This window comes from Asterias rubens, chromosome 3 (assembly GCF_902459465.1).
Source record: "Asterias rubens chromosome 3, eAstRub1.3, whole genome shotgun sequence".
Lineage (NCBI taxonomy): Eukaryota > Metazoa > Echinodermata > Asteroidea > Forcipulatida > Asteriidae > Asterias > Asterias rubens.
In genome coordinates, this window is record NC_047064.1 from 3,047,714 (window position 1) to 3,070,858 (window position 23,145).

General features: G+C 37.7%; 1 long non-coding RNA gene across 1 annotated transcript in view; it reads left to right on the plus strand.

The window, feature by feature from the left end:
• The first annotated feature begins 890 nt into the window (after positions 1 to 890).
• LOC117288554 overlaps positions 891 to 23,145 on the plus strand; it is a 31,163-nt gene continuing 8,908 nt past the window's right edge. Inside the window, exons 1-2 of the long non-coding RNA XR_004518887.1 lie at positions 891 to 1,481; positions 8,358 to 8,605. This is a non-coding gene — a long non-coding RNA (uncharacterized LOC117288554). The remainder of the gene's footprint in view (positions 1,482 to 8,357; positions 8,606 to 23,145) is intronic.

The following is a 23,145-nucleotide window of genomic DNA, read 5'->3' on the forward strand; positions in this document are numbered from 1 at the left end:
ACCATGTACTTTTCTGTCGACAACAAAGAACGAACGATCTCTACATATAGCATTCTATCCCTTTATGCTCTAATAAATCTCCAATTAAACCAACTAGTTGGTTGCCCAAACATGACTCTTCTGTTGTTACAGTCATTGCGTTGTATCCAGCAATGAGCCATAATTTAGAGTAGTTGCTAGTGGCCTGTGAAAATTGTCCACCTTTTTTTTTTAAAAACCTTCCCCATGGAAAACTTGGTTTGCATTGATTTTTAGGAAGGAACGGAAAGCTTTATATGGTGAAGAAAACAATTTGTTAAGGGGGTGGGAGAACTGCGACTTAGTAACAAGTCCAAAAAGAAATGTTCGGCAAATTCCTCCAGCATAAGATGAATCAATTTAAAAAAACTTTTTTTCCTTCCCAATGTAGCACCTTTTCCTTGAGACCAACATCTACCCACTTTGAAAATAATGAGTGCCATGCTTAGTACACTTCAACTTCAATTTGCAAACATTTCAACTTGACTCAACGCTTGGGTGTGACTGTGGGGTGAAAAACCTGTCGGTCTTCAGTTGAAGTCAGGCGCTTTATTTACTTTTCACAATGTAACACATCAAGGCTTGAATGTTGGAGGATCATAGTCTACAAGCAAGACGGATCCAGGTTACATTATACTACCAATGCACACTCATTTATTTTGTCTTTCTTTCTCTGTCTGTGAGAAATGTTCCTCCTCGTCTTCCTTTGTGAGTCATCGCCAAGGATCCAGCGCCCTCCTGCTGATCCGAGCCGCTGATATGTAATGGCCACAGAGGATATTAATCAAACTAATGGTTGAGAGATGGTAGGGGGGCCTGGATAACTACCGATAGACTACGCATGACTTGAGTGACTGATACTTATAGCACTCCCGTCTTGCCCGTGACAAAGTACCCGTCGTGTAATGGGGTTGTGTCAGTGTATAGAGGGTAATGCATCAAGTTTGTACTTATAGAAGCGCAGATTTCTTTTTAGTCCGGCGAGCCTGTCGTTGGTGGTTAGGTCTTTTGTCTCAGATTCGTGCAATGGTGAGCTACACCTGTGGCCCAAAACTGAGCTGCGATATCCGATTGGTAGTCAACAAATTTGTCTTCTACAACTGAATCAAGCATTGGACACGTTACAGTGATGCAGAGTGACTTTATCTAAAACAACAAATAATTGGCTCGGTTAAAGAGACTGTTGGAAGAAACATTTTGTTGGTTTTTTGGTCACTATGACAGTGAACCAATAATGGGTTTTGTTTAGCCTGCAAACTTTGGCGACTTTAACGGAATAACAACATTTGTGCACTTCTGCCGAAAACTGTTTTGACTGAGTGTGCCTTTACCTTTAACTTTTTGGAGTTAAAGTTACTGTTGGATTAACAGATTCTTGTCAGCTTTGTGCAGAGATGCTGCAGTTTTTCTGGAGCCTGAACTGGCATTTAACAAATATATCCAGTGGAATGCTATCACGAAAGGTGAGCAATTTTAAACAAGTTTGTATACGGCATAATATGACTAAAAATCCATTCAGTGATATAACACCATCCTGTTGCTTCAAACAATTTGTAAGTAGCTATATGTTGTATCCTTGTTTCGTATGGGTTTGTGAGTTTTCTAAATGATTATGATTTTTGCTAGGTATTCACTAGAATAGAAACACAATGATTTTCAGCGTTTCTGTTTGATGGTTACAAAATAGATTGGCTCCAAGTCTATAGGCAGTTTGGAGGTACAATATAAAAAAGTACATCATGCAGGGTCAAGTTTCATAAAGCTGTTAAACAGAAAATACTGCTTGAAAATTGTCTACGCTTAGCAAAAATTAGGTGGGGCACCAGTCAAGACAATGTTAAATTAATGTAATTCTGGCTGGTAACCTGCTTCTGTTGAGCTCTTTTTTTTTTTGGTGCTTAGCAACTTGTTGTGCTTATGCAGGCTTCATGAAATTGTGAGCAGAGCATTGCCAAAGGACTTGTGACAAGTCAAGGTACTCTTTCTGCTTTTTGCAATCAAACATGATGTTGATAGATCATTGATACCGTATTTCAGGCCTGTGATTTGTAAAGATTTTCAGTTCTGTCTTTAATTTGTTAAAAGAGTTGAAGTTGCTACCTAGGGAAGACAGATGTTCTCTTAAACCAGTATGTTTCATTCAGAGTCTGTAATTACTTAGGTTTTAATTATGTCAGTAAACTTATTTCCAATCCAGACATTTTTGTTTTCCAAGATTCTGTTCGTGATTCTGTTGGTGATCCTGTCTATAATAGTAAGTTCTTTATTTCATTTGACAGAAAGACCTAAGATTTAACCCCCATGCATATAAAGGATTTGGGTACTTTTTCAAAATGTCCATAGATTTACATTTAACTTACAGGGTTTGAAGATAATGATAGTGGAAAGCTCCCCTTCAAATATTACCTACTGAGGTGCTGTAGTTTTTGAGAAATGAGTAAAACAATGTAAAGAAAATACATTTGTAAATGCTTAAAATAATTTTGGTCCCATGTCCCATGAGACCAAAACTATTTTCATGACATTGTTTTACTCATTACCCAAAAACTACAGCACCTCAGCACGTAATATTTTCAGGGAAGCTTTCTAATATCATTATCTTCAAACTGTGTAAGTTTAGTGTAAATCTGTGGACATTGTGTTGTTAATCCTACAAAAAGTGCATACACCCTTTAAATCCTTCTCTCTTGTCAATTTGTCTTTGTTCAACCCAATTTGTTTTTGTTGATGCCTCTCTTTTTCTTTTTGAATGGTCAATTTGTGAATTGAATTGTATTAAAGAAAAAGATCAACAACATAGAAATACAAAACTGTAATATACACATCAAATTATTATTATTATTATTATTTTTTTTTTTACATAAGTAGCCCTTCTTTAATGTCAACCTTCACAAAAAGTTGAAGAAACCTTTTTCACGCCAGTGAAGGCCATGATATCTTATTTATCTGTACATCTGTAGATTAAAAGATATCTGCATTTTTTCTGTAATCCACGTATTCTAACTTCAGCATAAGTGGGGACAAACAAGAACCTTATGAAAAGCTTTCGGAGAAATATCTTTCAGCTCCTTGTTTTTGCTTTCTACTAAAAAAATAGCAGGGCTGCCCGAGTTATTATTGTAAAACCTGTTATCGTCAGCACCTTCCAGAAGAGATGTGCTCCAGTCCCTGTTTCTTGATTTGTTCGGATGTTTGACCATCGCCCCCACTAGAAGGGCATGAAAATATCATTTAATGCAGGGAAATGAACTCCACCATAAAAAAATCAATGGGCCTTCTTCCTAAGATATCGGGAACGGGGGTTGTTCTTACAGCGTGGAAGGGTGTGCAGTATTTACCTGACCTTCGCTGTCCTATGACCTGCATCATCGACTGAGGGAAAAAGAGGAAAACAAATCTGTGGGTAGTTTGGTTCCAACCCCCAACGACAAAACGATTTCCTGTAGAGGCTGGAGTCAGCGTGCTCCTGCATTCACCATCTTCCGCGCCGCATCTCGACAGAAACCTTGGGTGTTAATATGAAGAAGGAAAAAAAGGGGAAACGAAAATGAAATGAAGGCCTTTTATGTCCGCAGGGCATGAATATTTTGGGCTTAGTCTGTTTGCCGATGCTCTTGGGTCTCTTTGCTTACATTGCGTCGGAGCTTGTCTCCCACTCCTGCCTCCTCAAGTCTCCGATCTCAGGAATCGGAAGACGATGATGGGAATAGTGAGAAGGAAGTCGGGCATTGGGTTCAGCCACTGTCAACTCCCAGAATGTGACCACAGTTGTGCCACAAACTGCATCGGATTAAAGTAGGAAAATACAAAACAGAGAGATCAATCACGATCGTATTGCCTTCATTATTTATTTATTTATATTTTTTTTTCACAGTTGAATAATTATCTGTATTTCTTTCTTGGAATGTCTTTATGATGATTGTTCATGCCTAAAGCGGGCTTTTCCTGCTTAAATCCAAACTGGTTGTATTTCTTCCATGCGTACATGAGAAAACGGGCTTTCAAATAAACCTCTTCCATGCGTAGATGAGAAAACGGGCTTTCTAATAAACCTATTTTAGGACTCACCTATTTAAGGACTCATATGGTAAATACTTATCAACATTAAAGGTAGAAAGTTGATTTCATGGCTGTTTTTTGTGTATCTTCATACTTAATGCTATATATCCGAGACCAAGATACTTAATGCTGAAATTGGCCAATTCAGTGATCAAATTTACTTTACAGAGTCATTATTAAACTAAAATGAAATAGTCTCCTGTGTTTAAAGTAATGTACAGTCCCGAGCCAACATGGCTCATCAGTCCAGTGTTTATATCCAGTTTCATTGGCAGGGTAAAGGAACAGGTTGCCTGGGATCAGTCGAGTTGGTCTTTGAAAAATGCAATGATCCACACAAATTTGCCTCGAAACTTGACCGATCCAAGGCAACTTGTTCCTTTAAACGACTAAGAATGTTTATATTCCCCCTGGACAGTATGCCAGTCCATTGCGGGTTACTCCCCAGCTCTCGCAGGAACTAATTTATACTCCTGGGTGGAGAGAAGCAATTATAGTGCCTTGCTCAAGGACACAAGTGTAGTGACTGACCAGGCCAGATTTTTAACACATTCTGTATTGCAAAACTAGAGTCCATCACCCTAGACCCCCTAACCACTACTATACATATTCTAAACTGAATATCAAAAACTGTACACTGAATAATTTTTCCATTACCATTACACCATTTATCAGTCAAGTTTTTCACATAAAGAGATGCATATTCTTCACAGCACAAATTTAAAGGCACTGGACACTATTGGTAATTACTCAAAATAATTGTTAGCCTAAAAACTAACTTTGTAACAAACAATGGAGAGCTTTTGATAGTATAAAACAGTGTGAGAAACGGCTCCCTCTGAAGTAGCATAGTTTTCCAGAAAGAAATAATTTTCCACTAAAATATTTGAATTTGATTTTCAAGACCTCAGATTTACATTTTGAGGTCCCAAAATCAAGCATCTGAAAGCGCAGAACTTTGTGTGACAATGGTGTTTTTTCTTCCATTATTATCTCGCAACTTCGACGACCAATTGAGTTCAAATTTTCACATGTTTGTTATTTTGTGCATATGTTGAGATACACTATGTGAAAAGACTGGTCTTTGACAATTACCAATAGTGTCCATGCCTTTAAGAGCATTTTTGTTGGTATGAGTAACTAATTGAGTATCCGTACAATGTATCTTCAATTATTCAAAGAAAATACTATTATTATCGTAAACCGTGACTCGGTGGTCATTGTCGTAGATAAATCCAATCAACTAGATAAAAGAGACGGCCAGTCTCCCCCTAATTATTTTGCTTTGCATGACTGCACGGAAAACCAGAATATATTATTAATTCCTGTGTTTCGTGAACAATCCTCCGTATAATTAGAAAAACATTTTCATTTATTTCAAACCTAGGTTCACATAGCACTAGATGTCCCTGGACGCAGATGCAGAATTGAATTGTGTTTTATATTTTACCTATACTCTCATGGGTATAGTGAAAGTAGCAGTTTCTTGAATTGGTGAAAAAAAGATACAATTGTAACCAAGCAGTTACAATGTACAAACTGAAATAAAACCCAGAAATGAAATTCTGTGAATAAAATAATTAAAAAACATCTGCCATTCTCTGGTGATGGCATACAAACCTTATCCATTGCTGTCTGGAAGCACCGAACAAAGCACTAACAATACTTTTGAATTAAAACTTGCTCGTTGAACAGGTTGGTTTTGTCAGGTCATAGGCCAATCCACTTTAATGAAATATGCCCCTGGCTCAAAATTTAGACACTTCTATTTTTGGGAAAGATTAATAAATAATAGAAAAGTACTATGCCTTAGAGCCGATATGTTGCGGGTTCTCAATGAGAAAACAGTAATTATTTCGCTTGGTTCATCACTGACGAACGTAACGCCTACTGACCTCTGCAATTTGGTGGCCAATCAAGCGCGTAACCCCCCTAAAGATAAATTCCAAATCACAAACAAGTCCGACTTCCAACGTTAATTTCTAACCGCCTTTGTTCTTATGGACTGCCCAAGCTACCTCCGCCCAAGTGCGCTTAATGCAGATCCGTCGTGCTATCAAATAAACGTATGCGGCGGTATCATTTGATGACAGTTGCCAAGCTATAAGCCCCTCTGCACACATTTGCAATTGTTTTTAATCAGGTTTCAATTCAATTCCCTTATATATCTGTTTATCATGTTTTGGCTTTGCTCTTAATTGACATACGATTTTTTTTATATGTATCGTGATAAAGGGATTGTCCTTAAAGGAGAGTTATACACCGCCAGTACGGTGAAATTATACCTTCAGTTTCTTCATTTGATACGAATATCTTTGAGAAAACTAATAGCAAGAGATCCACAGGCGTATATCATGGGTGCAACATAGGAAATTGCCTTGATGCCCCTGGTTATTGCTTGGTGGTTTTGAAACCGTCCTTTAGCAATTGACGTCATAGAGGTGCCCTTTATAAAGGAAAAACTGACTCTCCTGTTACAGAAAACAAAGTGTCTAGCCTGAAGGTCCAGATTTCATATGTGGGAGAATATTTGTAAATATATCTATTTACTGGGTAAAATGACATGAGAAAGCTGTTGGAAGGTAGCAATGCTCATTTATTGGGAAGCTTTTTTTGCTGATTTATTTCATCAGAATGAGAGCTTTCTATGCGTAAAGGTTTTACAAGCTTGATAATCTTCTGATTTCTGATTTTATTTCCTTGGATGTTTTTGTAAAAACTGTGGTTTAGTAGCCTTAAAGCGAGAGAATAATGGAAGGAAAAACACCCTTGTCACACAAGTTGTGTGCTTTCATGCCTTGAATTCGCGACCTCAGTGAGAAATTACTTCTTTCTCAAAAACTACATTACTTCAGAGGGTAACAGCTCTCAATTGCTTGTTACCTAGTACGTTTGTGAGCTAACAATTGTTTTAGGTAATTACTGATAGTGTCTAGTGCCTTTAAACCAAAATCTTAGAGTATTTTAAAAGATGTTCTTCTCTTCTCTAGGGTACAAAGTGTCAGGCATGGTTGGTTTCAGTTGGATAATGCTGTACTCATTCCATCAACGAAGGCTAAACCATTGGAAAGGTCTTGGAGGGTCTTACCACAGAAAAGATCTTGAGGGATGGTTGGAAGACAAGTTCAGTCTTGGAGTTGGAAAGATCTTGGAGGTTTTATAGTAGTCAGGTTAAGTCATGGAGTTGGAAATATCTTGAGGATTTATCGTAGTCAGGTCCGGTCTTACCATGGGAAAGATCTTGTTGAGGATCTTTGGTAGTCAGGTTCAGTCTTAGACTTGGAAAGATCTTGTAGGATTTATAGTAGTCATGACTCATGTTCAGTCTTGGGAAGATCTTAGAGGAACTATGGTAGTCAGGGTCAAGAGTGAATGTTTTCTCAGTAATGAGCAGTGTTGTAGTGAGGACCCGATAGTCGAAACCAAGAACAGGGAACCGAGACCGACCAAATTGTTTTCCAGGAGACTGGCCTCTATACCTACAACAATGATAATGAAGGGGAAAATAAAATATTTTATTAAATAATTGCTCATTAGTGCTTCTTTTTGCATATGCCACCAATCTCTCACAAGACAATTTAATTTGTTTTTGCATTAAAAGATGAGTAATAGTTACTGATAACATCAACACAATGTCAAACAATGGTAAACAAGAAACTCAATGAAGGGTAAAAGTGACTTCCTGTCTATAGTGTTTTTTTATTTGCAACGATTTAGGCCGTAGTTCTTATATTTTTCAATTATTTTTTTGGTCATTTTGCTGGTAGTGGATCCATTTGTGCGTTTCGTTCAATTTGAATACTTAAGTCATTCATGTGTGAAGACAAAGAAGATATTTTGTCTGGAAATCAGGTTTTTGTTGTTGTCATAGAGCAACTAGATAAATTCCCTCTAGCAATTGCTACTCCAGCAAACAGGCTCACTTTATGACATTATTGTGTTCACTTCCACAGCTTAGAGGGTTTACACAAGCAACACAAATTGTGCTGATAATGCATCCATAAATAACACTCATGTCTCATTAGCTACCACTCTGCAGGATAAAACTCCAAACAACCCCAGCATCCAACAACCTCCACTCAGTGTCTGTTTGTTGTCATTTTATTTTCAAAGAGTGAGAGAATTCATTATTTCTGCCAAGCACTTAAGCATTGACCTTCAGCGACAATGCAAACACAATTCTGGTCCTACAGTAGTCTGATGGTCTAAACAAGACCATTGTCGATGCGTGTCACTCTTTGTGTACCTTCACAAAAAATAGTTTTATTGATATTTAACAGTGACTGACGGAAGACAAAACAGAGCGGTTAGTTTTACTACAGTGCGGACCACCAGTGACAACACATAAGGAACGTGTGTGAGTGGTTGAGTGCCCGAGGCAGTACACAGTACAGTACGCACACACAGCGAAGGCGAAGGATTCATAACACACACTGACTGTCTGATGGTCTCAGTCGGAGCTGCAGCTGGTCTCTCTCTGGAGAAAGGAAATAATTGTTTGGACAACAACGGTATTGCTTTATTTGTGGTGAGTACACATTTTGAAAATATTATCAGTTGTGTTGTGTAATATTTGTCATGAGAAAATGTTGTGGTGGAAGCCTCTTTGAAAATGTTAATAGGTCTTTTGTAGGTATGATGTTGTAAATTGAATTTTAAAGCTTCGTATTAATTTTTCTTACTCTGTGATTCAAAAGTGCACATGTAAATAATACCAAAGATGTTTTATTAAAAAAAAAAACACTTAGTCGACACATCTTTAGAGATTGATATGGTAGTGAAAAAAAGAAGAGATTTGTTTCACTGGATATGATTTTTTCCCCCCAAATCAAACCAGGAATGGATAGTCACATACCGAGAATTTAACATATCCTATGTGTTTTTATTGGGCCACCAATTAATATTAAGGCTGCTTGATATTAATTTCTTATAATTGAAGGTCGTGAACTGAGCATCGTTTAATTAATTATAATGTTGCGTGTACACGGTGAGACCAATATTGGAGACCGAGACCGATGTATGGTATACTGATGACGGCATAATTCTAATATACACTCCACCATGCATAGTTTAAAATCCTATCATTATCCTATTTTGATTTACAAACCCACAAACAAGCTTCCGCGATTTGGCCGATCGTGCGTAGAAATAATTGGATAGAATTAATTTTGTTTTAGAGTTTGAGAATTACTCTGTCAGGATCTGAACACTAGGGGCCTATATGTGTTTCATGGCTCTGATTAATGGTAAGCAAATTTGTGTGATGACTCAAGCAAAAAAATTGCTTATTTTAAAGAATCATTTGGTAAGAAACAAAAATCACGAAGATCACAGATTCACATAAAACTTACACGGTCTAATGGTGATGATAATTGAAAACATCCCTTGAAATATTTCTGTCTGATAAGAAATATTTAATCTAACTTCGCATTGGGAGTTTTTCGCTCAGTGAGGGTTTTATTCATTTTTATTTTGGCATCGATGCAATGCAAAATTTGCAATTGGTTTTTCACTATTCTCTCGTGACCCCGATGGCCGATCGATCTCAAACTTCTACAGGTTTGCCAGTTTATGTATATTGTGGATTACATAAAGTGCTTACATTGCCAGCAACTGTTTTGTTAGCAAAAACCAATTCTGTAATGTCTCTTTGTATTCCAAAGGGTAGCAAGAAAATTAGCAGAAATGAGTAGGATACCAAAGTTGGTGACTGGTCACAAAATGTTCAAGATTCAGTGTAATTTGGCTGGTAACTAAGCTTATTCTTATAACTTTGTTCTGCTTAGAAACGGTTTGTGCTTTTAAAGCAGCTCTTTTGGCCCTAGTCTGAGTCAGTTACAGTTAAAAAAAAAACCAAGACTTCCTGGTTGTTGTTTTTTCCCTTCATAGTAAAATGTACAGGCAACATAGGGTGACTAGAAAAAATAAATACCCTAATTAATACATCACTTGGAGATATGATTGTCTTATAATACGATGATGTTAATATCCACCACCTGGTATCACATCTGCCTTCAATACAACTCATGTTATAATCCATCTTCATATAAAAGTCATTTATTTCCAATCACACATGAAAGCATTTTAATAATCTACTACAGTGATAAATAGCACTGAGAACAAAACAATGCCTCAATCATTTATTATATTTCTGACCGAGATAAGCTGATATTTTCCAGATTAATCTGAAATTTGCTAATAATGCAATCGCGCTGCGGAACTGCAAGTAAATTTGTTTTACTGGAATAACGACCAAAGTCCTTTCTGCTTCTGAACGCTAACGTGAACTAAAAATAAACGTGGTGTCATATTTTGTCTAATGGCTGTACACGATATTTGGTCATTCTATAGCCATTTTGTGTCCCTAGTTAATGTTGGTATTTTAATGTTAACGCAAGCTGTTTGTTTGTACATTGTATGTGTACATGATCATTGAGGATCAGTGATAAATACTTTCAGGTGAATCATAAACCATCTGATGAAATCAGAATCTGTACACAAATTGAAATGTTAATAACTTTTTGGTTTGTTTAACAAATCTGCTATCAGATGCTGTCTTGGATCTGTTGGTTTTCTTTTGATAACTTTGTTTAATTGGTGGATATTTCTTGATTGGAACTGGTACCAAAGTATTGGCTTCGGCTCTGACACAGGCTTCCGCTCTATAATCAGTGTGTCCCACCTGGTCTCTCCTATCATTTTTGAGCGTGAAACCAGACTTTCTGCTTCTTCTCACCCATGCACTCTCGCTATGGTGAACCAAGAGCCATTCCGGTAACTTATTCCATGTATTGCACTTTTTTTGGAGCTTCTTGCCTGGTAGATGTTTCCCTCCATCCTATAAATCTATACTGTTTTAAGAGGAATATCAATTCCTACTGGCAGCTCCCCAAAATTATTTTCTTTGAAAAAAATATTCTTGTTGTAGTCCCTTACCAAGTGTGGCTTTTAGCCTGGTTCAGGGCAAACTCGCATTAATTTTTTAAAAATACCGTTGTAGCAGTATTCATTTTGCACAATTGTTGACATCAAACAGAGTTCTAAGCTGGAGACAGAGCTGAGCTGATGATTTGGGTTGAGAGTTAGTCCAAGTTTTTTTCCAGAGTGCTTGGAAAGAAATAAGTGCTCATCAGTGTCAATGTAGGGGTAAAACCCTAGTAGTATTTTACACCACTTTTCTCAATTTGACATTACCCACTTTTAAAGAGTTTTTCACAAGTTGGATTTTTGATTGGTCTCTCTTGAATGAGTGTCGGAGTGAATAGACATCTCACATCCAGACATGTGCATTCGTTTGAGTCTACCTCCATGGTTGAACAGATGAAATCCTAGTAGTTAGACACATGGTAACTATACAGAAAATTGTTTTCCCTTCTAATAACCAGTAATGTGCAAGTTTCTCTCGGCCTTAAAGGGACACGGATTGTTCCTTAACTGCATTTTGACATAATCGCTCCAGATTTTCGGCGATATCTCAAAAGTGCGAAATGAAATTTTCTCAAGTTAGCTTTTAATACAATTGAATGGCTTACAAAACCAAAGATATTAGAATGCTTCCTTGTACTTCTCTCTAGAACAAAACAAGAAACCTCACATATTCTCCATTTTATTCAGTGCAAATCACAATGATTTCACAACATTGTGTTGATGAATGATGTCATTAGTACGACGTGTATCACATCCTCATAATTTCTATTGAGGTAGCCGGTAGCTAGTCATTGCTTTGTGTTCTTACACAGGCAAATAGAAACCATGCTCCCAACCAAATGACACAAACTTTTCCAAATCGTACAACAGGGTTGTTGGGGGGAATGGCATGAACCACACTTAAACTTAGTGCACCATCATAATGAGAAACATGCTCCCAAACTATCTACACACCAACAAGAGTACCCCTCTTCTTGCTTCAGGCCTGACGCGTCGTATCAAGATGACGCCAGCAAGACACTCCCCCCCCCCCCACCTCCCCCATCTTCTATAGTATCTGTAAATGCTACGGAGCCACAGTGCACAGCAGCCAGGTTCCTAATAGCAGCAAGATGTTCGTGCGGAGGAGACACAATTTGATAACGAGTTGTTTGAATTGGTCAAACAGGCTTGAATTTGCCCGCGGCTGCGTCAGAATTGGTTTTTGTCCATGGCAAAGCGGGGAGGAGCGAACTTTTGATGGGTATTGGCAAGGTGATCAGGGCATCGGGCACGGGGAAGAGAGGATGTGAAAGCGTGTCAGGAAGATTTACTGAAAACATCCACCCCAAAAAAAAGGGAAAGAAGAGGAAAAAAAAATGCGATGATTATTGACATCCAAAATACGTTGGCATCGAATCGAACACATTACATGTACTTGTTTTGAACTATCACAGAGAGAACTATCACAGGTCATGTGTTGTTAGAACCAAATCTCCAAAGGAATGTTCACACATGAATGGTGTCTTGAACTTTTTGTAAAACACAAATGCAAAGGGATGCCAGCAGTATACAGGCATCTTGAATGATATGAGGAAGTCCTAGTACTCCATCATTTCACTTTGAAAAGTATTTCCTTTACACATTTCTTGTACATTTTCTTCTGATTGATTTATTTAGTATTTTAAAGGCACTGGACACTATTGGTAGTTACTCAAAATAATTATTGGCATAAAAACTTACTTGGTAACAAGTAATGGAGAGCGCTTGTTAGTAGATAACATTGTGAGAAACATCTCCCTCTAAAGTAACGTAGTAATTTTCCACGAATTTGATTTCGAGACCTCAGAATTAGATTTTGAGTTCCCGAAATTAAGCATCTGAAAGTACACAACTTCGTGTGACATGGGTGTTTTTTCTTCCATTATTTCTGCAACTTCGATGACCAATTGAGTTCAAACTTTCACAGGTTTGTTATTTTACGCATATGTTGAGATACACCAAGTGGGAAGACTGGTCTTTGACAATTACCAAAGGTGTCCAGTGTCTTAAACCTGCGTACCGTAAGTGTGATGAACTTATCAAACTGTTTTAAGACGAGAATAGGAAAAAACTTTGTGCTTTGAGACAGCCATTGGGTGTGATAAAGCGTGACAATATCTTTTGAGTGCCATGAGCAGCACTGAGTGATGAATATGAGTAAAAAATAAGAAGCCACTATTAGTTTTTTTTTTTTTCTTTCTGTACCCTTTTATATAAAATATCAAAATTTTGTTAAGATAATTGGTGAAAATCCAATAAGGAAACAATAATATTAACCTGGAAGGCCAAGTCTCCAAAAAGTAAATTATCTTCCAATCTTTTCATCTTGATAGTCTAACCTTGAACTTTTGTAAATAAACCACAGTGTTTATGGGAGGAAATTTGCTGATGATGTGTTTATCTAACGGATAAGCCGCCACTAAACCGAATAATCAAATTTCGTCTGCTTCTCAGGACACATTTATTTGTATGATTTATTCCCCACTTTCCCCATTCATATTATCTCATAATGTGTTTATTGTAGACGGGAGGGAGTTTTTTTCTGACAGAAGTAAAATTGTGTACTTCCTTTCGTTACCCTGGGAACTGCATCCTTCAGTAAATTATTGGTTCCCATGGGCACTGGAGCCGGGAGAGTAACTTCTTCCTCAAAGATTTAACTTGCAAAGAAGGGTTGTATACGTACTGTTTGTTCTTTGAGATGGTGTCATGCACTAGTTTGCCCGAGCTGCCCGGTCACAACAGCTTTACTATACTCTTAAATATCCTCAATCCTTATTCACTGTGAGCTTCATACCGTGAGTTCCTTGTACTCTCTCCTGGGGGGGGGGGGGGGTAGTGGTGCTGGACGAAACCCTTCCGATTGTGTAAATACCCTCGAATGACATTTTTTCCTAAACTTCTTAATTATTCAGTTCGCTCTGCCGTAACTCCCGCCCAACCTCCTTCAAGGTAATTCTCCCTATCAAGATTATTGCCGGTGCTTAAGTCACGCAAAAATCAACTTGCATCCGCCTTGTCTATTGCATAATGTAGGAGAAACATGGGGCTCTCTTGGATTAAGGAAAAACCACACTTAAGACCTTCCATGCAGTGCATTAACTTTGACCATTCCTGCTTAAATGTAGCTACAGCTAGTATAAGTACGCTAAAAAATAACAACTTTAAGTTTTTGAAAGGTATCAGTTTCAATGGAGGAGAACGTGGATAAAAAAAGTGTACTCTTCCTATGCTTGAGAAAACAGAATTACATGTTGTATTGCAAACTGCTTATTTAGCAACCAAAAGAACCAATGGAATAAATGCACAAAATAGTTAATAACCTGTCGTTTCAACCCTACATGTGTAGCAAAGTCTTTCTATTTAGCTTTCGAGAAAGACTCTGCTAGGGTCGAAATGACAGGTCGTTAAATATTTTTTTTTGCCTTTGTATTCCAAGTACAAGTACGTCTTGAGACTTGGGATAATTGGTAAATTAAGCATGACAGATTGGACTTGGATTCACACTAATCTTTTAGACCTTGGAGTCAAATATAAAACATTCTGGACATTTCCCGGGTAATCTCGGATACCTGCAAACGATTTCTCAGTGAATTACGTGGCCTTCTGCTCTTCATCCTTAAAGGCACTGGACACCTTTTGGTGATTGTCAAGGACCAGTCTTCTCACTTGGTGTATCCCAACATATGCATAAAATAACAAACCTGTGAAAATTTGAGCTCAATTGGTCATCGAAGTTCCAAGAGAATAATGAAAGAAAAAACACTCTTGTTGCACAAATGTTGTACTTTCAGATGCGAAGGTTGCGTTAAGAGTCTGCTAATATTTGACTGAGAAATTGCCTCTTTCTCAAAAATGCACTACTTTAGAGGGAGCAATTTTTCACGTTTTATACTATCAACAGCTCTCCATTGCTCAGTACCAAGTAAGTTTTTATGCTAACAATTATTTTGAGTTTTTTTACTAATAGTGTCCAGTGCCTTTAAGACAATTCTGCTTGAATGGATGGCATCAGTTCTTATACCTGCAAACGATTTCTCAGTGCATTACGTGGCATTCTGGTCACTATCTTTGAGACAATTCTATCTGAATAGAGGGCAGAAGAAAGCACTGCGGGGCAAGTTAGTTTTGCTTGTCTTAATGTGTCAAGGTATATGAGAAAACACCCTAAACTCCACCATCCTTTTTCTCTACTGATTTTGTAAGTTTCGAGATTGTTAAAACGACCTTGCCCTTTCAGATCTTATGAAATGTACCGTAAACCTCAAGATGCCACTTCTCAACTTTCTCTGTGGGCTACCAGGCCTGTATGCTTCCTCTTTGAAGGGCAAGGGCACCGAGGCACTTTCTCCTTGATAAAGGGCACCCTATGAGGATATTGAAATTTCTACTGGAGCTTTCCAAGGGCACCAAGGCAATGACCAGGGGCACAGAGGCAATGACCTTAATTGCCTCCGTAAAGTATTCTCCATTTTTTGCTCAATTTATGGTTGTCATGTTTGGTTGCTTTTCAAAGCTCAATTGATTTATTTGTGGTGTAGATTTTTAGGAGTAAATTTTTTTACTTTTAAAATCAATGTTGATTTCTGTGGCTCTTATTTCGTACAGCCAGGATTGATAAATTTTAGACTTTCACCTGCAAATTCAGACTTGTTATGCTTGTTTCATCGCTGCTGATAGGCATTGGCAACTACACGTATAGTGTGTGTAGATCTTCATTCGAATAACTCTAACTCAGTATGAGGAGTTGTTGTCCACGTTATTTACTCGTTCTGTTTTGGCCTTGAGTTATATTTGCACTCATAATGAGATGGGTCTAATGTAACATGTTTCAAACGGCATTTCACGGAAAACGGAGCTCATATAATAACAGCAATCTATAAAATGATAATTAATTTGTTAACGCTGTACAAAGTGTGGACCTGAGAACAAAAGAGGTCCACATTATAATGAAGGGATTTGAAACGTTATGTGGACTCGTTGCAAACGTCCACACAGCGCTATTTACAGTGTTGAAGAGTAGGATTTTGCTTTAGTGTACAATGTAGGCATATGTACACATGTACAAACAAGAGATTGTCCACAGTACACACAATGGCTGCGACACAGATCAATGGGTGCTGTACAGTATATGTTATTATTTCCTTCATACCATATTTTAATTTGCATATGAAACACGTTTACTTATTTTATATCTATAATTATTTCATTTCTTGGGCAGATAAAAAGTACAATAATGCACATTGGAGCCCGAAGAATTGCGTAAAATAAACACGGTTCTTGTTTAGAGTCTCCCCTCTCCAGCTGGCCTTAGAATATAAAAATAAATCAACAAAATTAATATATAAATACCAACAAACAAAAATACACTCCTCTTTTCACTAAAGTGCACCGAGCTGTTGAAACACATTCTTTCCATTGCAGCTGTCCATAAATGTTGTCATCATCACGTGAAGCATTAACCTACCCCAACGTACCCCCTCTTCCCTCTTCTACAATTTAGTTCAAATCACTAAGCGTACTCTTTGGTCCTATCAACCCACATACTGTACAATGATTAACCCATTTCGGACATAATGCGTCATTTGCACTACACAGCTTTAGCTTTTCAGCCAGCCGTCTCGTTGTCAACCCCAAAACTCAGAAGACCAGTTTGCAAATCTTGTAAACGGGTTGAGTACATAGAATCTAATCGGTGTGTCAGTGCCGCAGCGCTGTAAACGGAGCCTGTGTGAAAGGTTGCCTCCTTATCTCCCCCCCCCCAATGTTTGCTTAGAGCATTTATGAATTAAAGTGTGCGTGTGTTAACAAAGGTTGTTGTATCCTTTTGATTCGAGCCATGTGAACATGTTAGGCTACAGGTTATTTGCCGTTAGAGACCGAAGATTGCTCAAATTTTGTTAAGCCACTGTTTGTAAACACGCTTTTGTCTTTTTGAAATACAAGAAGATTTTTGATCCCTCTTGAATACATGTATTTGATTATAATGTCTTTGACAATGGAATAATTAATCTGTGTAATTCACAAACTTAGTTATGGAAAAATTGTAGGATGCTCTGCATGAGCAAAGATTACCGCACACTATAATAGCAAAACATGAAAAAGTGTAATTTCTCAAACTTTCAACCTTTTTTCTGAGTATTTGGATCACTGAAATTCACATGGCAAGTTTTGTATGAATTTAGTGTTTTTGTGTGCATGTCTTAGCTACAACACCATAAACTACATGTATGCGAAAGCCATGCCTCAAAATTGCTTTGGTGCCCTGTGCTTTTGCTGTCCTGCCCTTTGCAAAGTTCCAATACTAGTTTGAATTTTCCTCATAGAAGTGCTCCTTGCAAAGGAAAATTGCTATGCCCCTTCAAGAACGAAATTCAAGGCCTAAAAAAGGCATAAATTGCATCCCCAACTTTTCATTTTCAACTTTATTGCTACTGTAACACTTTAAAATTAATTATTTAGGATTTGTATATAGATTTACCAAGATGACTTCTGCTTCACATATCATGCATCCTATAAAGCACAATTTCATTACTGAAAAACACAGACTTAGAAAAATTGACGCGCGACACGCAGGCACGTAAACATTGACCACAGCTATGCATGCGTGATCACCTTAATCTGCAATACCGGGAAGATGACCGGTCACGCAGCTCTCCGGAAAACGAGGAGGAAAAAAAATTGATTTTTATTTCTGTGTATCCTCGCGTCTTTGATATTGTAAAAGTCTCCCAGGTAGAAGGAAACAGTTCAAATGCACTGGTGTGTAAATGTACACAGCTGATGATCAGTACTGCACTTATGTGCTGAAACTCTGCGCAGGGATCGGGTGCCATTAACCTGTGCAAACTTTGGTGAGTGTCGTGGCCAAGCGGGTCTAGCGCACTGGACTTCTGTTTTCATGGCCCAATTTCATCGAGCTGCTTTAGCAGACAATTTCACATAACAGTTTTTGTGCTGAGCAGTAGCAAGATAACAGTCTATGTGTGTATCTCTTGCCAGGTAGAAATGTTCTTAGAGAACTGTCTTGCTTTATTCTACTGCCGCGGAGTAGATGATCGGAGGTTCGGGAGACTTCTCAGTTCTGAAAAGAACTGTCCTGCTTTTTTAACTATTACCAGGGCGGATGGTATAGAAAATCGACTGGACTACTACTTTAGCTTATAGGATCGTAATTAACTGTACTGCCGCGGAGGGGAGGAGTGTTTGAGAAGGGGGGTCTGATGTACAATGGTGCTATGGCATGAGTAATACCCAACCTGTCTCCTCTGTCTAGCATATATGATAAATGCAGTTCTATAAATGGGTTGTATAATGTGACTGTATGCAGTGATGTGTTAGAGAAAGAGAACTGCATTCGTGAACATTTCTTTATGATTGTGCAATCATGCATGAAATTGTGTGCTTAATATAAATATTTGTACTAATAGGGTTTTCTGAATAAAGATCAACAGTTTTTTAATGTTTTGTTGCAATTTGAACAGATGAATATAAGGGATACTGTTGATACTAAGCCAGAAATTTGGTGGTCCATGAGCGGAGCCCTTGGTCGGGGCCCTCGGGCGGGGCCCTTGGGAGGGGACCTTGGGAGGGGCCCTTGGGAGGGGACCTTGGGAGGGGCCCTTGGGTGGGGCCCTTGGGCGGGCCTTGGAAACCACGCCAATGAAGAGATTCCACTCACACTACTTTAGTCCTTTGGCAAACCGGCTACTTTAATTTTCCAACCTGCCACTTCAAAATCTGTGGATAACCCTGACTTTGCTTCGTCCTTCAAGTAGGATAAATTTTGGTGATCATTTAATGCTGTTTTCTCTGTTGAAAAAAAATTCCCAGGAGGGTTGGTACAAGTTTGAGCTTAACAATCAATGAGCTGACATTGAGAATGTAACTGATATTTTGTTTGATAATTTCCAATATTATTTTGCCTTTAACTCTGTAAATGAAGCTCCTGTGATAGCCAAGTACAGTATAACGTTCATGATCATTGGCTGAATTAGCTGCTGTGTGTAGTGATATCCTACGATAGTTGCCCTGCCATCAAAGCCATCGTTTCACTCCCACACTATGGCACATTATAAGGATCTATACCGTAAGATAAAACCACCATGCAGCCCGAGTGTTATTAATACTGCTTGATTTTTGTTACTGGGCTAACCTGTGATACATGCACAATAAGCCAGGTTGGTTTCATAGCCTGAAGTCAAATGCACCGCAAAACGCCCCATCAGAGCGGCCCAGTTCACAAACACGTAGTTATATCTTTTTTGTAATAGGTTTATTTAATCTTATGTTCGAACACGTTTCGCAGGTATACATGTACACGCATAGTTCTTGTTTATTATACAAAGCTGTGTATACACGCTGGTTTGCATAATTTCAACCTCAATTTCATACTGAAGAGTGTTGTGAATCATACGCTTTGTTAAAAAGAAAACATATGCTTGTGATCATTAGTTAATTTAAAATATGAATTTCATCTCTGTGACTACAATAAAGTTAATGACCTTTTGTTAAAATGGCGCTGTGATTGACTTACATTGAAGGATGGGGGAGTATGTTAGCTAAACAGGATCTTTTATGTCCAACAAATTAACAAAGCTTGTAAAATCGTTTTTTTTATATTTTTTTTAATCTGTGTTAAAATGGCACCATGATTGACTTACGTTGAAGGATGGGGAGTATTTTACCTAAACAGCCTGACAAAAAAATGATGTAAAACAAAATATCAAAGCTTGTAAAATCTGTTTTTATGTGGAAACAACGTTAAATTCTTGACAAAAATGTAATCACAAGTTTCAAAGTATTTCATCTTTCACTGCAGAGCTTGCCAAAAACTTATTCAGATTTGCTTTAGCTCTGTTGTAAGTGCACATTGTCAATAAGTAACATCTCAGCATTTATATCAGGCGCCTGTTTGCTAAGGTCACAAGACGCCTACAGAAGATGCGACAAAAAGTCCAAACTCAAGATGTTCCAGTGTGTAGTCAGATAAAAACAGTCAAGTATTTCAGTATATATGAGCAGTTGCTTGAATTGTCCAACAGTAGTTGCATGGCAAAGATGTGATGGTAATGAGTTCTTCGTTATCAACTCAACCAAGATTATTGTTACATAGTTATTTGTGAGAATTGTGAGAATTGCAACACTCAATTACATCAATAATTTCATGTAGAGCTGTCACTAAGAAGTGATTCTATTACAATTTGAGTACGATCTACATGTACGTCTGATTGAGCAATTAGTTAAGGTAAATACTCTCACATTGCCCTCTAATAAACTCTAGCCTTGAGCTTGCTGTATCCCCCCCCCCAAAAAAAAAACCCAACGCTCCTCCCTCCCAACAAACTGAATTGCGCCACCGATGATAAAGTTTGGCTATAACTGCCCGTTACTCAAGCAATCACTTCAATAAATACTCTCACATTGTCCTCTAATGAACCTCAGCCTTGGATTTGATGTATCCCCCCCCCCCCCCCTCAACCCAACGCTCCTCCCTCCCAGCAAACTGAATTGCGTCACCGATGATAAAGTTTGGCTATAACTGCGCGTTACTCAAGCATGGTATGGCGCGAGAGTTTCTGGAATCACTTCATGATTAAATAATGACCCTTTCTTTAATGGACCGGTCCCGAGGGGGCGGGTATAAAAGGACGCCTGGAGGCTCATTTAAATATAATTTACCCCTTTGCAATCCGGGAGAAACACAATCCTGTGTCATCATAATAACATCCAGTTGAGTGGACTAAAGCCGCCAATAACAGTCCATGTTTATTTTGAGCATTTTATTACTAGCTGGCCAATAGGGAGATCCCAATGTATGAATAAATTATAACCTCATTGCAAGGGGAATTACAATTGGCCAATTGGGAGATGTCTGGTCATGAATAAATTATGACATTCCCACAAAAAGTGATAGTTGGGGTTTGGGGCAACGAGCCAATAGGGAGATGAAACCTTTTGAATAAATTATGCAAATATGCCTTGTAGAAAGTACCAACAACTGACTTAAAATCAATGCTATTAGTTAAATTGTTCATCTAAAGGCACTAAAGTCCCTTCTCCATTTACTACATTCTGAAAACACATTCAAAGTCGCAAGACAAAGGTTAAAAGAGAAAACAAAATTCAATAATAATACAAATCTTGTCAGTTCCAGACAAGGGTATTTGAATATATATTTCTTGAAGGCTTATTTATATATTGCCCAGTCATCCCCAATAATAATAAAAAAAAAATAAAAAAATTCCACCAGGCTTCCTGTCCAAAGGAAATCAAACATAAGGGAAAGCAAGTTCCCCGCTCAAATCACATTTACATATTGCCCGCCAGCCAATCAAGACTGTCATGAATAACAGGTAACCAATAAGCCCCAGGGGTTTAATCCGTCTGGTAAATTTGAATATTGTTCCTTAGCCAATGAAACGGTAATTCGTCAAACAATCCTCATGATGTACTTCAACACCAAGCCCTCTGGCATTACTAGTCTTTTCGGAGGAGTAACGGGGGTTGCTTTACTCTTTACTTTATTCACGAACTTTCTTTCTTCATGCAAGGCTAAGCGTAAAATTCTTTATCCGTGTCTCATTCTAATGGGCAATTATCTGCTTTGCAATCTTTTCATGTGATTTTATGAAATAATCTCATCCCTCCCTCTATGATTATAGTTGTCGTGCCGCTCAATCAAACTTGAATCCTTTAAGGTGGCCGGTCAATTACTGTGAAATGTATTGTACTGCGGGTAGAAGGGCTCCCCTTCCCAGGTTGAACATAATGTCAAATGTAGCTGTACTTCATGTTGGGGAGTGAACTACATTGACTTCTCTGAAATGTTTGCAGTGGATTGTTCACTTTACCCTTTAGAGGTTATTTATTTCTCTAAATTGCTTAGTGCACAGTTTTTTTTATAGATACCAGCGTTTTATAAAATTTTATTTATTATTATTTATTATTTTGTATAATAATTGCAAAAAGCCCAGACATCGCTAATAATGTTCATTTATTAAATCAATTTTTTCTTTTTAAAGTAAAAAATGTCAAAGAAAATATTATGACATAGAAAATCAATTCTGATTTTAGCATTGGGGTGCATTGTTAACAGGAAACATAGGAAAGTTTCATTATCTGAACTTGACCTTTGCTTTGACCCCTTTGTGAAAATGAAAGTAGGTCAAATCTTACAGCTGTTTGCTGCTGGCCGCAATGGGTATCTTGGTATAAGCCGCTTGTGGCCACGTTGTCTCTGAGGTATTAATAGGCTCTTAAAAGTAAGAAATAAAAAATTGAAAATGGCAATAATTGAATATTGCCCCATACCTGGAGATATTGGGTATGATAAAGAATCCCATGTAATAATTTCATCTTTATAAAAAAATCATAAAAAAATCACACACATGACAAAAACTGATGAAGAAAAAAGGAGATGACTCACGTATTTAATTTGACCACTAGGCTCTCTTCCCCCCGGAGCTTTTGATAATAAAATCAAAGCGTTTTTGTACTGATTTCTGTGATGAAATTATTAAACTAATAATACAGTTTGTTTGAAAGCGCTGAAATGAGATAAGACAGTGTGAATTCTAGATTGCCACTGGCGAGCGACGTGACGTTATACTCCATCACACATCGTTCTTCCTGTAGATTTTATTTTGCTTTGTGGTCTAGACTTTTGATACGAAGATTCTCATTGCTTGGATAGAGATAAGATAACGTTAAAAAGCAATAAAACTATGGATGATATTTCTTAAAAGTGATATTTGATCAAACTGCAAGTCATTCTTTAAGAATTCCTGCTCCTTTTCATTTGACTATTTGTCCTTATTGTTAGTGAATTTATAAACATTTAAAATCCATTTTAAAAACTTGCTACAAATTAAGATCAGCGTTGTCTATGGTACTGTAAAATTTTATAGAATTTAACCAATTAATATAGTTTTGTTCTGTTGCTATTCCTGAAATGTTTATCTGACTTTGTAATGATTCTGTGCTTTCGGATACCATAAAAAGAGTACAAACATCTGTGTAGTACATAACCACTCTGCCTTTGTAGGCAACTACAGTTTGTTTTGCTAAAGTTCACTTCAATCTTATGGAGGCAATATTGCAAATATTAACTTTGATTCG